This window comes from Sturnira hondurensis, unplaced genomic scaffold (genome assembly GCF_014824575.4).
Source record: "Sturnira hondurensis isolate 20B ecotype Veracruz unplaced genomic scaffold, ASM1482457v3 Scaffold0019428, whole genome shotgun sequence".
Classification (NCBI taxonomy): domain Eukaryota; kingdom Metazoa; phylum Chordata; class Mammalia; order Chiroptera; family Phyllostomidae; genus Sturnira; species Sturnira hondurensis.
In genome coordinates, this window is record NW_028092059.1 from 1294034 (window position 1) to 1316784 (window position 22751).

Consider the following 22751-nt stretch of genomic DNA (forward strand, 5'->3'; position numbering starts at 1 on the left):
TATCCATGATATATCATATAGAATTGTACACCTGAAACCTGTATAATTTTATTAACCAATGTCACCCCGATAAATTCAATAAAAATTAAAAAAATACCTTGCCCTCTCCCTCAAAAGGAGATATCTTGTTCTTAAAATGATCCTCTCTTCTCTTGTGCTAAGTTCACTTGCCCCACCCTTTTCCCTGTAAAACCTTTTATTCTGTAAAATCCCTGGAGTGCCCTTCTAGTTGTTAGATGGGATGCTGCCTGATCCATGAATCACTTAATAAAACCAATTAGATCTTCAGATTTACTCAGTTGAATTTTGTTTTTCAACAGTGCTAAGAAAAGGTATTTGGGCTTGATCCTGAATGGTATAGGAGACTATTGAAATGTTAGACATCTGATTATCTGAGCAGGTATATGTTTTAGAAAGTTGACCAAAAGCACAGTGCATTATAAAGGACTCGACCAGAGTCAAGGAGTCCACTTACAAGACTGGTGTAATAATTTAGGAAGATGGTGGTTTGCCTAGAGAGTGACTGTGGAGATGAGAAGACATAAACAGATTTGAATACATGTAAGAAACTGACTAAGCTTGGTGACTGATGGAATGTTGTGGATGAGGATGAATGGAAAGCCGAGGACGACTTGGACTGAATGTTATGAGTGAGAAAGAATGAAAAGTCAAGGTCGATGAATCAGAAGGAGACTAGACTAAGAATAACAGAGCCAGATGACAGAGTCTTAGGAGAGAAGACATAAGGGCTGAGTGGAGAGAGAAGAGTTCCTGAAGAAGCCTAAGAGCTGAACAGTTAGCTGGGGGTGGGGGAACAAACAGAGAGAGACACCACCAGAAAAGGGAAAGAAGGAGAGAGTTTTTAAAAGAATGAGACGGCGAATGGTGGCTCTGCCACAGAGAGTAAAGATAACGACTGAAAATCACCAGGTGGGTTGGGTGCAGAGTTAAGTACGGGAATGCAGACTATTCTTTCAAAAAGCTTCACCTATGGAAGGGGTAGGAGTCTTATGATGATGATAAAAGAGACTTAGTGTGCTTGTACGGGTAGTGTAAGTAGAATGGGGAAGCCACAGGTTTAGGTAACAGAATGATGGATGGAACAAAGTCCCTGAGAATAGAGGAGAGGGTAATACCTATGTATTTCACCAATGCCCCGTTCAGCTGTAGGGGGCACAAGTCAGGTTGTATTCTATGTGAATTTAGCTAACCAGAGCACAGCTCTAGGAGGCTCCATTGGCATAGAATACAACATGAAAGGTACCCCCGGAGTTGAGCATGCCTGGCAATACTAAAAATGCAAAGCACGAATGGAGGGACTATCCATTTCACCTACACTCCCCTGTCTGAGTGACAGTTAAACTGTATATAACCCATTGAAGCAATCTGTACTAAAATCACAGCTAACTATTATATTCTCACACTTTATTTAAACAACTACAATCAACTGGGCTAAGTATTTTTTTTACCAACTCAATTCTTTTCTAATACCACCCAACCCATGCATTTGCTGAGCGCTTCTCATGTCTCACTCAGTGTTACGCCGGGCTGTTGAGGACTGCAAATGAATGCTGAACAGTCAGTAGCCTCAAACTGATCATATTCCGGCTTGAGAGAAAAGTAGCATCGACTCACTAGAAACTGTTAGGAGGCACTGCAAAATAATGAGTGAGAGAAACAAACACCGAAGGTTAAAAGAGTTTCATTTAATAGAGAGAAAAGGAAATTTAAGATTAACTTATTTGGTGGTTTTCAAACAGTGCTTCCTGGAACCCTGGGGCTTCAGGGACATGCCTTGGGAGTTCCACAGGGAATGAGGAATTCTCCGCCAAACACTGAAGATTTAAATTGCCATAGGAAGTTAACCATGGCAATGTTTGTAAGAACAAAAAAATTAGAAACCACCTAAATGTCTTTCAGTAAGGGTCTGTCTAAATAAATTATACTTCCTTTGTATAATGGAATACTAACTAGCTCTTTTTAAAGGAAAGATAAAATTGCATGTATTGTTAGAGAATGATCTTCAATATCTATTAAGTGTGTAGCTTATACATACATTACATGTTATTTCTGGAAAGAGGATGTATTGAGAATTTTACTTCTTAATAGTGAGACCAGGAGTGATATGGGGAAAAGTGAAAAATTATTGATCTAGCCCAATTTTCTCATTTTATTGATAGAAGACAGATTCAGGAATACTGTGGCTTACCCTAGGTCACAGAGGTAAAATAAGTCAAAAACCTAAAACACAAACCCAGCGTCTTATCTTTTGTTTGCTTTGCTTTGCTTCGTACCTCAGGGAATTGCTATAGACAGGAATCATTTACAGAAGCAGTCAGTCTTGCTTGCTTCTATTTCTCACATTTCTCCCCTTTCTCTACTATAAATCACTTCTCATTCACCTCCTATCCTGTACACAACTAGCTTTTCTCTTTACCTAGTATGTGCAGTCCATTCATCAAATAGTGGTATTCAAAATATCTATTAATTGTACTGAGGAGATTTTAGTCCTTGAAGGACAGTCTATCCCCATCTCAGGCAATGGGGCTGCCATTGAGACACACACTTAATCAGCATTGAATTGAAATGCCTGTTTAATTTACAAATTTCTTGGAGTACAATGGCTTCATATCTGAGCAGGTGCTGCCTCTGCACTTAATGTGGGGACCAAGCTAATTTGCAGGACTCTCCTGTACCTCACTTTGCACATTTGAGAATAAGGATACCACCCAACACTCTCACCATGCTGTTAATGACCTAATGGACATAAAGGTTCTAAACAATTCTTATTACTTGTTGGGTGGTGGGAGGGTGAGTATTTTTTAAAGATTTTATTTATTTATTTTTAGAGAGAGAGAAACATCAGTGATGTGCAAGAGAAACATGGACCTGTTGCCTCTTGTACATCCCAAACTGGGGAGCAGTCTTGCAACTCAGGCATGTGTCCTGACAGGGAATCAAACCAGCAACCTTTTAGTTTTCAGGCCAGAACTCAACCCACTAAGCCACACCAGCCAGGGCTAGAGTATATTTTGGTGGAGAAAGAAGCCAAGCTTTCTCCTTCACTACTGTGTGACTTTAGGCAAGCTGTGTGGTTAACCCTCTGCACTATCAGCATCGTTGCCTACTAAATTAGAATAATAACACCTAATTCCTGGAGTTATTTTCAAGAATCAATGAGATAATGAATGTAAAATGCTTAGCTCAGTGTTTGATATGTGAAGCATGCAAATAAGGTTAGCTGCTACTGTTTTATGGTTGTTATATTTTAAAATATAACATTATTTGGTGTCTGTTCAGGTCACTTCAGCACCTTCTCATTTTAGCATCCTTAATATCATTTCCAATTTCTCCTTTGAACATCAAGCAAACCAAGAAATCCATTTTATGTCAACAAATCAAGCTGTCAAATCTGTTGATTTATATACTATTTTTAGATTAAGCAACTTCCATGTTCAAGGCTACAAGACAGGTACCATAGCTACAGGAATGAAAATGACAGTCCCTGCAGGCAGGATGCTTTGACTCCAGCGGGCTCTCCTGCCATTCTCAAACACGAGCGATAGCTCCTGGCCCAGGCAAAACTAATGATAGTTATTGTAGATGCGGGATAAAGTACAGGCAGTGGCAGCAGTACTTGATTTGCAGGTTGTGTAGGTGGAATGCCTGATATAACTCATATGTTCTACAGCTTTTTGGCTTCAGGATTCATTTATATTCCGAAAAATTATTGAGGATCCCAGCAAGATTTAAAAATATGGGTTATAGTTGGGAAAACTGGCAGTCACATGGAAAAGAATGAAACTGGGCTCTTATCTTATGCCATACACAAAAATCAACTCAAAATGGATTAAAGGCTTAACTTTAAGACCTAAAACTGTAAAACTCTTAGAAGAAAACATAGGAGGCAGACTCTTTGCCATGTATACTGGCAATGAGTTTTTAGTTTGACACTAAAAGAAAGGATAACGGAAGCAAAAGTAAACAAATGGGATTATACCAAAATAAAAAGCTTCCGCACAGTAAAGGAAACCATCAACGACAACAACCACCACAAAAACCTGTGGAATGGGAGAAAATATTTCCAAATCACATATCCGATAAGGGTTAATATCCAAAATGTATGGAGAACTCATATACCTTAATAGCAAGAAAAACCCCAAACAATCTGAATTAAAATGTACAGAGGAACATTTTAAATGTATGCCTTCTTTTTCCAGAGAAGGCATACAAATGGTCAACAGGTATAAGAAAGGTGTTCGGCATCACATCATGCTTGTTGGAATGGCTGTCATCAAAAAGACAAGAAATAACAAGAGGTGGCAAGGATGTGGAGAAAAGGGGGATGTGCACTGCTGGTGGGGATATTAATTGGTGTAGCCACTATGGAAAATAGTATGGTGTTTCGTCAAAAAAAAAAAAAAGAACTACTTTATGATCCAGCAATCCCACTTCTGGGTATAAATGGAAAAGAAACAAACACAGGATATTGAGCAGCTATCACATTCCTGCTGCATCATTACCCACAGTAGGCAAGGTATGGGAACTACCTGTGTCTATTAATGAGTAAATGGATAAAGAATTTGTGATATATATGAATATATATGATATATACACACATATATATGACAGTATTATCAACCATGAGAAAGAAGGACATCCTGTTATTTGAAGCAACAAGGATGGACCTTGAGGATACTATGCGAAGTGAAATACTTTTAAGTCAGACAGAGAAAGACAAATACTGCATAAAGTAAGTTATATTAGAATCGAACTAAAAAGTCACACTCCATATAGAAACAGGATGTAGAAACGAGGTGCTCAGGGGTGAAAAGGTAGAGGAAATAGAGAGATTGGTGAAAGGGAGCAAACTTCCCGCTGTAAGGCGGGTAATGTCTGAGGATCTAATGTACAGTAGGGTGACTACAGTGGGTAGCAGTACAGCTGAAATACACTAAGAAGGTAGAACTTGAATATTTTCACCAAGAAGAGAGAGAGAGAGAGATGTGAAGTGATGCATCTGTTAATTAACTAGATGAAAGTATTCCTTTCACAATATGTATTTCAAATCATCATGATGCACACTTTAACTATCTTACAATTTTATCAATTACACCTCAGTAAAACTGAAAAAATAAAGTAAAATAAAATATGTATTATGGCTAGTGTTAACTATTTTAGAAATCAAAGAGACATAGAAAATACTCATTATATTATAAAATAATATTGTTAGATATTAATACATAAATTAATAAATAAATTAATAAATCATTTCATTATTTTTATTAAATAAGAATAAACCAATTACATATTAGCATAAATAATATAGTTTTGAAAAATAATTATGGTGGTGGTATAAAATAGATAATATCACTGAGTTTTGGCCTACCTTTGAAGGAGAAATTTAAAAACATAAGCTATTCCAATGATGATGAATAGAGTCTTATGGGGGTGGTCTAAGGATGCCTATTACAACATATGATTCGGTCGGACGTATAACTATCCAGGCTTTTTTGTGGCTTATGTTTTAAGATCATCAGTTTCCTCCCAATCTTGCTCTGCCATTTCTGGCTTTGTCCTTGAGAACGGCCTGTCCAAGGACGCTCCTCAGCCATGAAGGTTGTATGTTGTGCAATGGGAGAGGACTGCTTGGAAACTCTGACGTTTGAGCTTTCCAGCCAGACGTCGGACAGACATTTTTAGGAGTGATAAATGTATCATAGAGACAGATAGGGCACAGCCTCTGCCACATGCAGGATGAGGACAGGGAATTAACTTCCTAAACCTCCACTTTAATTAAAAGCAGCTCGACAAACAAATCCAAACATGGTATTTTCACCTTTGTTTCTTGTGGTTAAACTTACCTAACCCAATGCACTGTGATCTTCCTGAGTCTGAACATGCTTCTTATACATCTACTTTTTCCCTTTCTTTTGATCATAATATTTAGCTCAATGTTGAGCACTTAGTAAATCTAAAATACCCAAAGTTAAAGCTGTTGTTTCCTTTCTGAAATTTGTTTTCTATATTTCCCAATGTCTACTTACAGTATCATCATTTTCCCAGCCACCTAAGATGAAAAATGTAGTCATCTTGGAGTCATCACCCCCGACCCCCACCTTCTATCTGCCAATTCTGATTTTATAGAAAGTCTGAAGTCAGTGAGGTAGGAACTTGCAATCATTTTGTGGTTCCTCTAGTCACTGTTTTCAATAATGTTCTGTTGTGTTTTCCTTCTCTGTCCCTAAAACATCTTCAGCCCATCGCAGATTTTAGTTTCTTTCTGTAGCCCAGAATAAGACTTGCTTTCAGTTATTTAACAGTCCAGTCCAGGTTAAAGAAAATAATCAAACCTTTACTTTTCTTTCCAGTTCAAAACATGTCATTCTGCCCCACAGAACAAGCTTGCCCCAGGTCTATATTGACCCAGGTCGGAGCCCCTCACTGCGGCTACCCAGTGGAATCTCAAAATTTCAGTGACCCAGTGATTGCTGTGTGTTTCCTCTTCTTCCTTGTCCTGCTCTCGTTCCATCACATTAGATACTAAGTGTAGGGGCAAGTAACTTGTTACTTAATTTATAGGCCTCTGGATAAAAATGAACCCACTTCAGACCTAATATAGTTAGTATCACAGGATTCCATGAATAAACACGAATTTTGGATTGTCTCTTTTAAGGAGAGGGTAAATATATGGTCCAGAAAGGAGGAAATGGTTTTATGAGAAAAAAGAGGGCAAATGATGATAGATTGTATTCTTCTTTTCAGTCTTTGTTGCTCCCCTCTAAGGGGAACTACACTCTCCTGCCCCATTGACATTTGGCTTGCCCATGTGACTTGCTTTGGTTCAAAAAATGAGGGCAAAAGTGGTATGTGCCATTTCCCGGCAGCAGCTTTTAAGGGGCTTTTCCTCCTGCCATGAGACCTGTAGGTGAGATTTGTACTGTCCAAAATACTGGTAGTTCCTTCGGCCTGCACCCCAAGTGAAGAACACTTACAGCAGAGCCCAGCCGGCCTATAGCGTGAGCAAGGAATAGACTTTGTTGCTATAAGCCACCAAGAGATGGGTATTATTACCACAGCGCAACCTAGCCTAAGCTTGCTAGCCTTAAACTGCTGGTTAAATCCTTAAATTGCTTCACAAGCCTGTGTTTCCTCTCCTCCTCAGCCTTTGCTTATTCAAGGCTGCTTAGTCGAAGCGGGCTGGACTTCGCCTTTAATCCTGATTTTACCATTTTTAATCTGTGAGACCTTGGGCAAGTTACTTAACATCTAGTCTCATCAGTTTGTCCTAAAAATGAAACGAATGATACTAAGATGTTATTTTGATTAGAAAATTTAATACCTCAACCATAAGTAGCATAAGACAGGCACTTGATAACAGTTTTGTACCCAAATTTACTCCTCACTGGAGAGGAAGATAGGATTGATCATTTGCTAACTTTTTTGTTTTTGTTGTTGTTCTAAGAATTTTGTGGTAACATTTCTAGCTTCTATTTCTTATTTCAAAGATTTAAGAAATGTGAGTACTATCCTAAGTATAGTCTGCCTAGTAGGAGATTTAACTTATGTTATTTTTCTTCTCCACCTCTGAACTCCTCTATGCTTTATTTGTAATTTCATAATCTACTAAAGTTAGGGCCTTTGTGTGCATGCCTCATCCTCATTCCCATATGCTATACTCTAAATTCTGTGAGAGCAAGATCTATATTTGACTCTTTAGAGCTGCCCAGAACCTGGGACATTGTTATGTATGACAGTTAACAGAATAAAAAAGATTTGCCTTTTATGTAAATAAAAGTGATGAAACTACTTTTAAAGCTATGTGAATATAGGGGTTTTTCCCTTATAAATATGTGCTCCACTGGTCTATCAAAATAGGAGCTTTATGTCCCAATCTTCCAGAGACAGAACTCTTGGTAGAGGACAAATTCCTGAAATGAGGCATACAGAGCAAAAGCTCTCATTTAAAACATTTTTTTCAGGGCTAGAAAATATCATTTGATGATTTAAAAGCTGAAGGCCTTGTATTTTAAAAATAAATTAAAAAAAATTGAATTGTAAACTTGTGTGTTGTCTTTGTTTTTTAGCAAAGCTGAAGTTCCTTGCTGATTTCTGTTTGTTTGTTTTCTCTGGGAACCAAGTAGCTGTACTACACCCAAGCGTGTATCATTTCACGACAATGACTCAGAAAGCTGTGCAGATGTCATGGCTTACCTAGTCCCTAAAAAATGCCTACCATGCAGGAAATGAAATAAGGTTCCTGGACTCAGCAGAAATGGGGTGAGGATAAAGAGCTGCTTTGAATTTGTGGGCTTTCCCGGACTGCTTTGGAAACATCTCATGCAAATCCAAACAGTATCTGGGTCACAGATAGTTTTTGACCAGTAATTTCTGAATATCTTTTTAGTTTTCTAGTACATGTAGAGGTAATGGGCCTATTTGGAAAATAAAACAATTTGAATAATTTAGGTAGTTTGATACCTTTCTACCAATGATGATCCTTTTCTTTTTCAAAACAGCCTGCCATTATAGGAACACTTTCTAAGGCCAAATATTTTATTATGCTGAACAGTAAATAAAATCCAGAGATTGAGTGCCTTTACCAGCAGCTTAAATATGCACGATCTGTTGTTTCTGAATGTCTTATGTGTGTATATACCAAGAAATAGCTTGCTAGAATATGAATTGTATCATTGTATTTGACAAAACCCTTAGTTTTTAACTTTTATTACTTTGGAAGCCTGTCAAATGCTATTCAGAAACTGTCTCTTTAGCCTTGGTTATAATAAACCAAAAGTACCTAGAATTCTATGGGACACAGGCTGTCAGGAAATGTTGAGTGCACCATTTTAGGGGGAAAGCAAAGACTTTTACAAGAACACTTCAATATGCAAATAGAGATAGATTTAAGAATATGCAACTAGAAAAGATTTAATAACAAGAAAGAACTTAAGGAATAAACCAATCAAGATGTAAAACAAATTATTTCGTGCTTACTTTGACATTCCAGCTTTGTATACCATTCTGAAAAGGGGCTGTTAAATTTCTACCATGACAGAGAAGGTTTGGGGTGGGGGGAAATCCCAATGATGACCACGGTGTAAAAACGCACAGCTTAGAGGGGAGTTTCCAATGGGCTTGGCCATTGGCCAAGCATTCAAAGTACGCCCCACAGTATAACTAAAACCTTGCCTTGGTTTAGCACCAGCATTTATGCATAGAAAATAAGAGTTAATACGGACAATCCTCAGGAGGGAGAAACAACTATGAAGGGGTGAGCTTGAGACACAATCATAGACCTCAACCAGCATACTGTTGAAGATTATCAGCTATGACTGAATTTGAGTCTAAATGTAATAGCTTGCTCAGGTTTAGCTCCTGTGAAAACCAGCACCAACAGATGACTCCTAGATGACTAATCATATAATACAGTTTTGTCTCTTTTCCTAATTTATGGAAAAGGCAAAAAACCATCTCTAGGCCCCCTTTATGTAAGCAATAGACATACTGAAAGTGAAAAAGAAAAAGAAAAACTTTCAGAATATATATCATGGCATTTTGACATTGAGTACTTTACTGACATTTCATTTCCCACCATCACACCCCAAACAGGGCATACAGATATTTTACTCAGCAAACAGGACACAATGGAGCAAAAATGCAGTTTGGAGTCTGATGGACTTGAGCATAAACACTGCCTCTGGTCTTGGGCAAGTCATTGAACCTACATCTCAGTTTCCTTATCTTCAAATTAAAAATGAATAAAAATACTTTTCTCTTTCAGTGTTTATGAGATTAAATGATCTGAATTAGGGAACCAGACTACATCTCTTGAATCTGCCATATTCTTTATGGACTCCGCAATATTCTTTCTGGTATTCCCAGTGCTTGGCAAAGAGTAACAGTTAATAAGTGTTTACTAAATGAATGAATGAATAAGTGACCTATCGAAGCCTAGCTCAATAAATGTATGCTCAAGAAATATTACTTTTCTACAGATAAAGTAACAGTGGAATTATCCGCAAAGTTCAGCCTAAGACGTCATTATTAATTCCCTCTCTCCACACGAGGACTTGAATTTTGGCCTTGATGAGAATAAGATAGGAAACATTGCCAAATGTAGGAATTATGATTTGCTTAAGAAAAAGCAAAATGGAGGAAATTTGTGGGGGAAAACAAATCTAATCCCCACACAATCTTTTCCTCAGGTGAACTATCATTTTTCTTCACTGAATTCTGCAGTTTAGCAATGGAGATACAATTAAATTTTTTGGTAATTATTTATTCCCTTACACAAATGCCTAATTGTTTGGAGAATTTGTTCAAGGTAAACATAACTCAAAACATTCTTCTGACTTAGACTACTGGCCTCATTTTTCACATGAAATGTCTGATCAGAAAATAAAATTGCAGTCACATGTGTCATTCAATAGTCTAGCAATTCATAAATTACATGATTTAAATAAATGTTTAGGTGATTTTCCCATACTTATTATTGCTCTAGTTACATATTATACATAACAGGCTTATTTTTTTTTTGCATTGCAAGAGATCCTGTTATTATAACTTAAGCTATGTAATTGTTTTCTGGCCAACAGAAACACTGACATAAAGATTGCATTTCCCACATACATCAGAATTACTTCAAGTGTTTGTTTGTAATTATCATAAAAATAAGAGTATAAGATATATCATATAAATGCCATAAGGGGAAATGAATGCATGAATTAAATTCTATTTAAAAAGGGCATTTTGTTTTTCAAATAATCAGCACAGGAAAGGATGAGCTAATGTCATTTTCCTGAAGTTACTCTTTCATCCTTAAAGACACACCTTGTGTTCGCAATCTCAGGGCTTGCTTTTTAGTAAGTCAAGACACCACTGTAATAATCATAAATCTTTATACATGATGGAAATGTTGAGTTAATTGGCATCACAAATTCTTGGTGTGATAACTCAGGACTGGCATTGATGAGCGTGACTTTTTCAAGATAGACAGGCAAGGACTATAAGAATGAATTGTATATCCAAGATATACACCCTTGTGCTCTGACTACAAAATTCAAATGTTACTAAATTCACTGAAAGTTTCTGAATAAACCTCAATGAGAGGTGGAGGTGGAGTCATTGGTGACTCCACCAAAGAAAAGGTGACATGTAAAGCTATGAAACCTCAGAATCTAGAAAAATGAGCCAGGAGGCGGGCAAATATTCTGATCCATGGAAGGGAGGTTGGTGGTGTCTCTCAGCCTTAGACGTTATACTCTGCCTTAAACTGAAGTCTGTAAAACCTTCCTTCTCTACTACAAAACACCATTGTGTAGCCATCACTGATGCCACACTTCCCATCTTCGCCTTTGGAGCGTGGCACATAAGTATCCATTATCACAGATAAATTGCAGATCATATCAATAAAAGACCATTGAAGAAGTTTGAACTTTTAGACACTATATAGACATTGAATGAGAATTCTGCAGTTAACATAACAGTCCAGTTTCAGGTTTGTGGCTACAGATAACCCAATGAGCCAAGACCCAGACCCTCCATGATCTGGAATTACTTTCATTACACTTTATGTTTTGTGTTTGGGTAATGTAGGATCTTTCCCTTTGTGCATGCTTATTCACAAAGACATTGAACTGCTGCCTCCTCCCATTGATGATTGTATCAATGACATTCCATATTTTTTTAAGAAGAGGCTTTATCTCAATTCCTTAGACAGTCTCCAGTTTACTATTGGGAATGGAAGCCCATCCAAATCCAGCCTGTTTTCCAGGGCAATGGTAACTTGTTTAGCCTCTGCCAACCATTTATTGTCAGGAGCCAAAACATGTCTTTGTTTACCACTTCCCATTAATCTTGCCACAAAGCCCCTGCTCAATGATTTCTCTAATTATATTATTGTAGTGGTTACGGTTGTGCTCTGCCCAGACCCCCTCTTTTGGATTGTTATTTCTGCTAAATTGACACCGAACTGTGTCCCCCAAACTAATATGATAGCATTTGGAAGTGCGGCCTTTGGGAGGTAATTAGGTTTGGATGAGATCATGAGGGTGGGACCATGATGGAATTAGTGTTCTTATAAGAAGAAAAAGAGACACCAAAAAGCTTGCTCTCTCTCTTTACCATTAAGAACACAGAGAGAAGGAGGCCGTGTGCAAGCCAGGAAATGGGTCGTCACATAAGAATGGAATTGGCCAGCACCTTAAGCTTGAACTTTCAAGTTTCCAGAACTGTGAGAAATAAATTCCTATTGTTTAAGCCACCCAATCTATGGTATTTTGTTATGGCAGCCAGAACTGACTAATACAGTATCTATCTTCAGCTTCTGAGAGAGTCAGCTGCTGAGGCTCACAGCTGTGTTCCTCACTGAGCAATGCCTTACTCAAGGTCATAACCCTTTCCAAGGCAGAGGCCAAGACCAGAAAGGCTGATTGGGAGCTACAAAAATTCAACTCCTTTGACTTATTTCGGGACAACTCTCAATGGCCATCCCACCTTCCCCTGTAGGATCAGCCAATGGCCTAATTGCAACCAGTTTGTAGGCTGGATCCTCCCTCTGCCTGATCATGCCTTCCTCGTTTCCAAACAGGCATTTCTCCTGAGGTCACTCTCCAGTGGCCCTTCTGCATGACACTCTCCAACTCAGAGTCTATTTCCAGGGAATCTTATTTAAGCTCGCAGTGATTGCCTAATTGCGAGTATCATCACATCTTGGAGATTTTAATGTTCTGCCTCACCCATCAGAATCCTGAGCATCAAAATTATTCTCGGTTGATAGAGAATCTGTGGAGTCAGCTCTTTATCCCAGAAACCCAGTCCTCTTGGCCTCCGCTCTGTTCCTTCTCTCCTTTTTCCCCTTTCCTCCTAGCCTACTCCTTAGATTTTGCTGCCTAGATTGAGTCCATGCAGGTTGTATTTAACACTATAGGGAGACAAAAGTGTTCCTTAACAACAAATCCCACTGTAGTACAGTTGTCCTGAGAGTTTTTGTGTTTGCAGGCACATTTGGATTCTAGAATATTTGTTAGCTCACTCAGACAGATTTCTTTGCCATAGTTATGACCCTCATGTTATTTCCCCTTTCAGGACTTTTAAATATTTCCAAGGCAAGGTTTTTGCATGTTCCAGACAGCATGCAGTTTTCAAAGTCTAGGCTGCTCTCATGCTACACTTTTTAACCTATTGTTTACTCAGAACTCTGCACTGAAATATATAACCAACTCAGCTCAACATTGCTTCTGAAAAATATGATAAAATCAACATTATCTGTTGTAGCAAAAACAAAAATTACCCACTGATCTAAATTTGGTAGTAGACTATCAAAGGATGCTGTAATATGCTTCTTGAGCACTAATTCTGAAACTCTGAGGTTTATTAGTAGTTGCTGTATATGTATGCAGTGCACTGTATGCAACTCTGTTTAGTACCTCTCTTTCAAATGGTGAGCTACCTAGATCTGAACCCGAACCAACATTTTAAGTCAGGGTCATATCCAAAGTGTGTGGACCAAAACAAGTAGATCTTTATAGAATGATACCTGAAGAGGGCTTGTTTGCATTGGGCCCTACAGGCCTAACAAACCCTATACTACCCCCTGTGGCACATTTATATTACCAGGACTCATGAATCAACTGCCTCTAGGCCACGTGCTCTGCTGTTTTTCAAAATCTACCAAGAAACACAGGCATCGCAATCACCCGGAATCCATGAAAAGTGCACATCCTTGGGTTTCACCTTGGTCCTACTAAATCAAAATTTGGGGTGTCATGCCCAGAAAGATATGCTTCTAGTATGTTTCTCAGGTATTTTTAATGTATTCTAACACTTACAAACTACAGTTATTAAGTGGCATATAGAAACCAAAGGCCTAGTCTCTTGATGTGGAAGTGAAGAGGCTGGAACTAGTCTTTTCATCATCTCCCTTCTCTTCTTTTTTAAGTAATTGATTTAATTTTAGAGAGAGAGGAAAGGAGGAGGAAAGAGAGGGAGAGAAATATCGATTAGTTGCCTCTTTTATGGCCCATACCCAGGCATGTGCCTTGACTGGGAAGCAAACCCTGCAACCTTTTGGTTTGCAAGCCAGCGCTCAATCCATTGAGCCACACTAGCCAGGGTGACTTCCCTTGTCTTCTATCTCTCTTCCCAGTGCCTAGTGTCTTCTTTGCCTTAAGCTCTTTATCCACTTCTACCCATCTGCCCCATGCTCCAACAAAAAAGCTCCCAGTTTCTTCTGATCACCCCCACCCCATTGTCAGAGAATGTTATCTGGTCATGGGCAGCAGGTGGACATCTGATTCAACCAACTCACCTGTGTACAAGTGAAGTAATCGTAGACCCTTTATTTTTTCTCCATCTCCCCTCCCCTCTCCTCCCCTCTCCTCCCCTCTCCTCTCCTCTCCTCTCTTATCCTCTCTAACTTTCCCTCTCGAAATTTCTAGAAAAAGGAACACCAAATGATATACCAGGGCTTTGCCACTGTTAACCACCAGTGATATTTCTTCTGCTATTTTTGCTTGATTTTATTTGCTTTTATTTTACTTTTCAAAATTTCTTCTTTTCTCTGCTTTTGAACCCTGTTTGAACACTACAAGCTCTCTCTCTATTTTTTTCATAATAACACTCTTGGAAGCAATAGTGAGAGTTCAAACAGGGAGCAGGCTGGAAGTGATGTTGTTGGAGATTGGGCCTTGTCTACTAATATTATTTCTCCTTATATGTTGTTCCTATTTATTTAATTACCTTGGTGATGTGTAGCCCCTCCTCCCCCAGTCTGGATGCTGTGTAGTGTCACAGCCAGGGAAATTCCAGTCTGACTGTGGGATCCAGAAGAGTAATGAACATATTTACTACCAGTAAAGAGGTGAAACAGGGGTTGTGTGTTTCACATCACACAGAAAATTTCTGAAACATCATTAGGCTCTCTCCTTCTCCCCCAGATTTCCTTGCTAACTGTGTCCCCTCCCTTCACTGTAGTTGCCTGCTGTTTTACTGGGTAAATGTCCCCCTCTTCCACACCGTAACCTCATGTATCGCACTCCCTAAGCAGGCCTGCCATGCCTGACTCCTGGAAAGAAATATCTGGTCCTCGCTTTGACTTTTCCCTGTGGGAATATACATCCCTCACTCCCACTGAAATTCTGCTGAATAACCTTCCCACTCCTTACATCCAACCGCTGACCTGATGACTCACCCAGAGAGTACAATGTCACAGGAATCTGAGGGGCGAAAATAACCAGGTTCCTCTCCAGACTCAGCCACCCTAACTCCTCCTTGCTCTGTGGAGGAACATGAATCATAAGCTGCAAGAAGAAAGACAGGAGAGAGTTCAAGTTTCATTGGCTCTTTCAGGAGAGTGAAGATGTCCTTTCTTGAGCTGAAGATGTTCTTATAAAGAATCCCCATCTCTAACTCTCTTTTCCTTATAAAACATCAGACACGTAGTAGGTACCCACATCATGATTGTTGAGAAACAGTCTTCAACAACAACAAAAAATGAATGAGTTTCCCAGCTAATCTCAAACTGGTTTTATGTAAATTTTTTAAGTCTTGTGAGTTCTCTTAAAAATTATTCCCAATTAAATGTAATATAGATAAGCACTTAAAATTGAAAAATAAGTAAGTCTGGGATGATCTGCCACTTCATATTATTTATATTACTGCTACTGTGTAGTTATGAGTTGACTGTACTAATAAAAATCTAAAATATATTCAAGATCAAAATTAAGATAAAGGGAAGAAGGATAACATTTATTGAGTAAACATGCTAAGTCTAGCTGCTGTCTGCATGTATAACTTCATTTATCTTTGTGATAACTCTATAAAGAATAAGGCATTATAATTATTTTCCAAAGGGAGAAACTGAAGCTCAGAGTGGTAAAGTAACTTGCCCAAGGTGACACGGACAAAACAGTAAGATCAGGGTTTGCAATCAAATCCACCAGGCTCCCAAGCCTGTAATCTTTATCCAGTATAACATGCTGCCTTTTGATGCTGGCTTTTATCCTTGTTTGGGGAGTTGTCTTGGGCTTACTCTCGCTATTTTGTGGATGATGAAGAATCATCTCTATCTAGTTAAGCTTTAAACACCAAGGAACAAAGTACATCATATTTTTACATATGAAAAGCCATTTGGAGTGTAGTGTATAGGATTGTCATTTTAAAGCACTCACACACATAGTAAGTGCTGACCCGGTACAAGAATCTAACACGGATTGCCAAAGTCTTATTTATTGTATTGTACTAAAGCCAGAAAACCTAGAAAGCCAGTTTGGTATTGGCTTTCCAACTCCTGAGCTGAAAAGAAGCCAGGTAGAATAAGCTGCCTTTCTCACCGTTTTTTTTTTTTTCCCCCAGAGGCCCCAAGCTAAGGCATCAATCACATTAGCCCCTATACTCCAACTTGAGTAGCAGAGAGTGTGATTCAGCCCCTCTTGTTTAAAGTATTCTGTTTTATTTTACTACTTATTTTTTATTTTTTTCTTTTTGTTCCACTTTTAGCTCAAGATTCTGGGCATAGAAAAATAAAATGTAGAATGTGATAGGTGCATGCTTTAGTGATTTACAGAGTTAAATTCCAGTTTCCTTTTAAGGCCAGAACTATGGATTTTGTTTTTGTTTTATTGATTCTTATCTGTCCAACTGGACTGTAAGTTTCCTTTAGGACAGGATCCAGGTCTTATTCATCTTTGTAGTCTCCTGTCTCTCCTTCCACATGGCTTATCCCAGTGTCTTGCACATTAGAAGCCTTCAACCAATGCTTGTTGAAATGTATGCATGAATGAATGTAGATGATAGAAGCATAGAATTCTATTTTTGTCCAATGCTAAAAAATGTAGCCTGTCTCAATGATTTAAAAAATTTGTTGTAGACTAAATGAGTTTGAAATCTTTTGTTCAAAATTGGTAAAGACCTCTGTGTCATGTAGGATACTTTTGGCTGCAAGTAACTGAGTAACCAACCAGAAGTGGTTTAAAGACTAACATTAGATGAGATGATATGACAACAGGTCTGGAGGGATGTATGGTACACAAACAATATCATCAAGGACCCAGGCTTTTGTATCTTTTGCTTTTGCTTCCTGAGTGTCTCATGGTTACCAGATGGATACTTTATATCTAAACATCTTGTTTTGCCAGAACTTCTTTCAAAAGTCAGAAAGAAGAGGCAGAGGAAGGTTTTTCCACACATTTATGTCCTTTTATAAGCAAGGGTGTTATTTTCAAGAGGCCCTTCAATATACTTACCCTTTCATCTCACTGGTTAGCAAGGGTCACATGCTCACCTCTAGGCCACTTGCATCTAGCGAACAGTATTACCATTTACTATGATTGGGTTAGAGTAGTAATGGTTCATCCACTTGGAATTGGGGAGGGTTGTGCTTTTTCCAGGGTATCTCTAACTTAGATGCCTCCTATCTGGTACTTGAATAAGAACAGGATTCTAGATAGAAGGGAGAAATGAGAAATAGGTATTGGCAAGGAAAACAGCAGTATCGATTACCTCCTGTATGAAATAATTTGTCACAAGAAGTTTCTGCCAGAGATACGAGCTGATTTGTGTCATACATAGACCTCAAAACAAGGTCAGAGGCCTCATTTTTCTTTATTGTGTATCTATTATACACAACATGTGTATCTAACAACACATATGTTATTTAACATAATCCTCACACATCAACATAAGAGGTAGGTATAGTAATCCATGTACAAATGAGGCTACTGAGGCTCAAGAAGGTTAAAAACTTGCTCAGATTTGTGCATAAGACAGAGACCACTTTAAGATACAGTGCTGTATACATCTCACTCTAAAATCCATGCACTTTTCTCCATGTTTTATGGTATGATGGTTAATTTAAGGGCCCACCTGACTGTGCTATGGGGTGCCCAGATATTTAGTCAAACATCATTTTGGGTGTTTCTGTCAGTGTTTTTAGATGAGATTAGCACTTAAATTGGCAGACTGAGTAAAGCATGTTGCCCTCCAATGTAGGTGGCCCTCATGCATTCAGTTGAAGGCCTAAATAAAATAATAAGGCTGACACTCTCTCGAGTAAGAAAGAATTCTTCATGCCTATCAGCCTTCAAATTGAAAGATTTTTTTCTCTGCCTTTGAACTGGAACTGAATCATTGGCTACTCCTGGGTTCTTGCCTGCCAGTCTTCAGACTGGAACTATACCATTGGCTCCCCTGAGCCCCAGGTTGCTGGATTACTCTAGATCTTGTGACTTATTATTCTCCATAAATTGCATGAACCAATTTCTTATAATAAACTACATACACACATATACATATCTGTATATATATGGAATATAAATATAGGTAAATGTAAGTATATATATGTATATATACACATGCATGCAGACATCCTGTGGGTTCTATTCCTCTGGAGAACCCTAACTAGTACATGGTGAGACTCTGTTCAATTTGGGATATTTTTCGTCCTAACCAGGTCTTGAAGTTCTGACACTTATGAAAGAAAATATTGCAGCCCGAGTCAGGCATGAAGAAAGCCTGATTAAAAGGCTTTTCAAATCTTAGTTGGTGCATGGAAAGGGAATGCACCTCACAAGCTATCAGTAGAACTCACATTCTAGAATACCACATTTTACACAGACCCAGAGAGTTTTGACTCCAGAGCACCGGTTCTTAACCACTATAGCTAGGCATCTTGATGGGTTTCCATAAATTATGAACCACTATATAAGGCATTGGTTATCCGTAAGAGTTAATGAACTCTGACCATGCATTTTTATTAATAAATTAGAGGAACAAACCCTCACTTTCACTCATTTGTGTTTTAATACAAAGCAAAGCCTTAGGTGAGAAAGATGTGAGTGGATACCCAGCTAGCATGCCAGAAATTCCATATAACCTACATTCCGAGCTGATCAGAGTGTGCCCAGGGTAGTGCTTCCTACAGAGGCGCCCTGTGCAACCTGGGTATTGTGACAGGAAAATATTAAGGGCCTTGAGGGGCCCTAAATGTATTCACGACATCACACCTTCGAAAAGAGCCTTTTCTCAGATTTCAGCTGCCATTTCTGGAGGTTAAGATATTATACCCCTTAGTACTTTTCCCTTGGAATGAGTTAACCTGAGAAATGGCTCTGCATTAAGTACAAAACACATCTCTGATCGCCCCTCCAGTATCGAGTCCTTCTTCTCCTCACAGTAGCCCAAGTGTCCGTTGGAAAATATTCCACTGCTATTCTCGGCCGATGGTTTGAATCACACAAAACCCACTTTGAGTCCAGGAGGTGATTTATGATTGGCCAAAACTAATTACAGCATCTTATTCTTTTGCTTTTATTTATACCATAGACAAAATGTAAGAAAATGAGATTATAATGCAGTCATATTTAAGTGTGAGTATTAAAACTATCAATTTATTAAATGTAAATAATCTTAAAATATGAAAACTTGTGGAGACAATGCTTTGACATATTTTGTTCGAATTTTAATATAGTAGAAGGGGCCAAGGCTTCTTTTGCATCTGAAAACTCCAGTTTAGACCACTGATTCCAGACCTCTGACCCAGTCACTAGCCAGGTTCTTCACTTGCTGAACTCCTCCCCTGGGGCACCCTGGAGGAAGAGTAGGTAGTTCACCTGCAACCTCTACTGTACCCTCCAGTCCCACTGCTCTCTGTCTGCCCAATTCTCCAATACCTCTCTCTCAACTTTAGACTTTGGTCTAAATGTCTGGATCTAAGAGGGGTCTGAAAAGACCTCTCCTTAAACAGTTCTAGGCCTTAGACTCATCCTTGAAAACACTGATACACTAAAACCTATAGCAACCTTAGTCTATATTTACTGCCTTAAAATCTGTCTAAAAAAATCTGATATAATGTTTGTAACTTTGTTAGGAAACAGAACAGAAAATGGTATTTTAAAAATAAAGCTTTCAGTGTTTTATACAAAAGGAAATGAGGTAACTTGGATGCTACTAGTTAATCTAGTGTTAGAAGTCAAGATAATTCTTTAGAGTATGGATTCTTAACCACCCAGAATATTCTATATCAGATTCATTCTTAAATATGAGAACACGAAGCTTTTAGCTTGGTGGCAGATCTTACTCACAGTGTCCTATGAGGCTATTGTTTTCTCAGACACAAAGCATATGAAGTCTGGTTTTCTTGAAAGCTTACTTTCTGGAGACTTCCTTACCATGTACAGAAATCCTGATTATACTTTTTTCTAGCTGAAGTTTTCAGATGCAAATGAAGAATACCCTGACGGAGAAGAGTAGGAGAAGAAAAAGAAGCCAATGAAATGGATGCTTTATCTTTATTTCAGACATTGTGTGAGGCATCTGGATATGGTTTCCTGATTAATGCCATTTTCACTGGCGGTTATTATCTAAAATTATTCAGTATCCACATCCTATGATTCAGCACTCTGGAAAATTACCACACCTACAGAGACTCAGTGGGTCTGAACCAGTAAAAGAGAACGTTTCACTCTCATAAAGGTTAGGCCAAAATGACATGAAAAACAAAAACAATGCCTCCAAATCCAAAATATGCAAATTATCTGCTTTTTAAATTAAACAAAGCACAGCAATTTTAAAATATAATAAATTGGATTTAAAAGGTTAACTTAATGTTGATTTGGGAGGATTCCTACATTCTGTAGTATTGCATGTTACAATATTATAATAATCAACTTTATGGGTTCATTACACTATAATAATATAAAAAAGATATTCTTAACCCAAGCAGTAATTTTTAAAACCACAGATGGCATATATATATATATATATATATATATGATGCAATTGGATTGGTGGTAAATTAATTTTTCTCCCCATTTATGGCAATAGGTCTGTTAAGTTTGTGCCCAAGGGTTTACAATTAAGAATGAGGGAAAACACTGCTTAATAAAGTTGAGATCAGGCATTTAAAAAGAATTCTCATGCTCAAAACTGCTAGAGAGCTGACCTGTTTATAGGAAATAGTTCTGCTAGAATTAGAATCGGAAATAAGGAGAAGATAATGAAATACAGTTTAACCAGTAAAGGGCGGTGAACATATGTATCACTCCATACCATACAAATATGCTGCCAGTTTAGATACACACTTGTGGTTCCTTTCGTCAAGCTATTCTATTTCCTGTTAGAAAGTCTAACTTTGAAATACTGTTTTCGAGAAAGAGAGATAGAAGAAGAACATCATTAAAATGCTTAAATAATTTCTTCAAATTTTTCTCTTATTGTTTGCAATAATGAGATGGTGTTCTTATAAGTCACCCATTTACTCAAAGCTTAAGGGAAATAAGGTTTCAGTCTTGACTACTTACTAATGGCCAAACATCCACATCTGGAAGTTGCTAGAAGGTGTTTTTTAGGTGAAAGGTCAAAATCAAAGTGGAAAAGACCTATCAATCAGGTACTTGTTTATTTCTGTGGTTGCATTCCAGCCATATTTATCTGTATATTGGGCAGGGGAAGACTTGAAGTAGCTTTCTATCCTCTTGCCCCTAAAATGCAAGGAGGTTTTTCATTAGCAAGATATATCATGCCCAAATTTTGCTATTTCATTTAGTTCTTCATTAGCAATTGTGAGAACTGGGTAATTAATACCGAGGAAGATAGATGTAATTTAATCTATTATAGTATAGTTTTTAAAAACTTTTGATGTAAATATGAAGTCTACTATGTCCCCATTCAATGAAAGCTAGAGGAAGATCGTGAGCTCATCATTTTTGTTGCCGTGCCACGAACCTCACTCAGGCTTCCATGCCTTTGAACGTTACCCTCTCTTTTCAACTGGAAAACTGCTGTTGGTTCTCCAACATCAACTAGCCCCTCTCCTCTGAAAGCTTCCCTAGCTCCTCTGGGCAGAGGTCTTATAAAATGACACAGAATTCGTCCCCTCTGTTGCCCCTGGAACAACACATTTGCACATCAGCTTCCTATCTACTCCTTCCACACCTACTCCTGTTGTCTAGCTCAGTGGCTGGTGTTTATTGGCAATTAGTAAATACTCATTATAAATGGCCTGTTTTAAAATGGGTTGATTGAAGATGTGTCCTACCATCCAAAAATCAGAATATATTGAGGCATTCCACCTATCTGAATTATTAGAGAAGCAGAAAGTCACTGAACAAGACACGGTAACATAATGCTGATCCATTTTAATTAATATTAAGTTTCAGAATGCTATCCGTCTACCTATCAATTAACTGAACCATTACATTTTTTCACTTTTACTACAGGAATGTTCTTGCAGGTTGCCATCTACGTATGTTTTCAAGCCAATCTTCGTGGAAATGCTTGTTTACATGAGCTTAAGAAATATGTAGTTTTGTTTTTATAGAGGCTTAAGAAATACTTGGCTGGACAATATAACTGGGGAAAAAAAAGACTCGAGGAACAAAATGTACCAAAGAAAACTCAGTATTCATCAGAATTAAAATTAGCTGAAGGAAAAGAACGATCCTAAACTAAAACTCTCTTCCTGTGCTTTGGGTCATCAGCTTTCGTCTGCAGCAGCTTCCCTCCTGAGTCTCCCTCAGGTTATGAGAGAGGTTCCCGGTGTGGGCCGACTAATCTGACAGGCAAGGCTATCTCATGATTTAGAAGTCTCTTTTAAAAATATGCAAAGAAGGCTAACAGGAAGGTTCAAATTGTGTGCAGGGCCTTGGTCGCCTGGTTACAAAGGTTTACCCTTATGACTACTTCATTATCACTCTGGATTATCTATTTAGAGAGGCGGAGGCATCACAGATCTAGAGTCAACGCAGTACAGC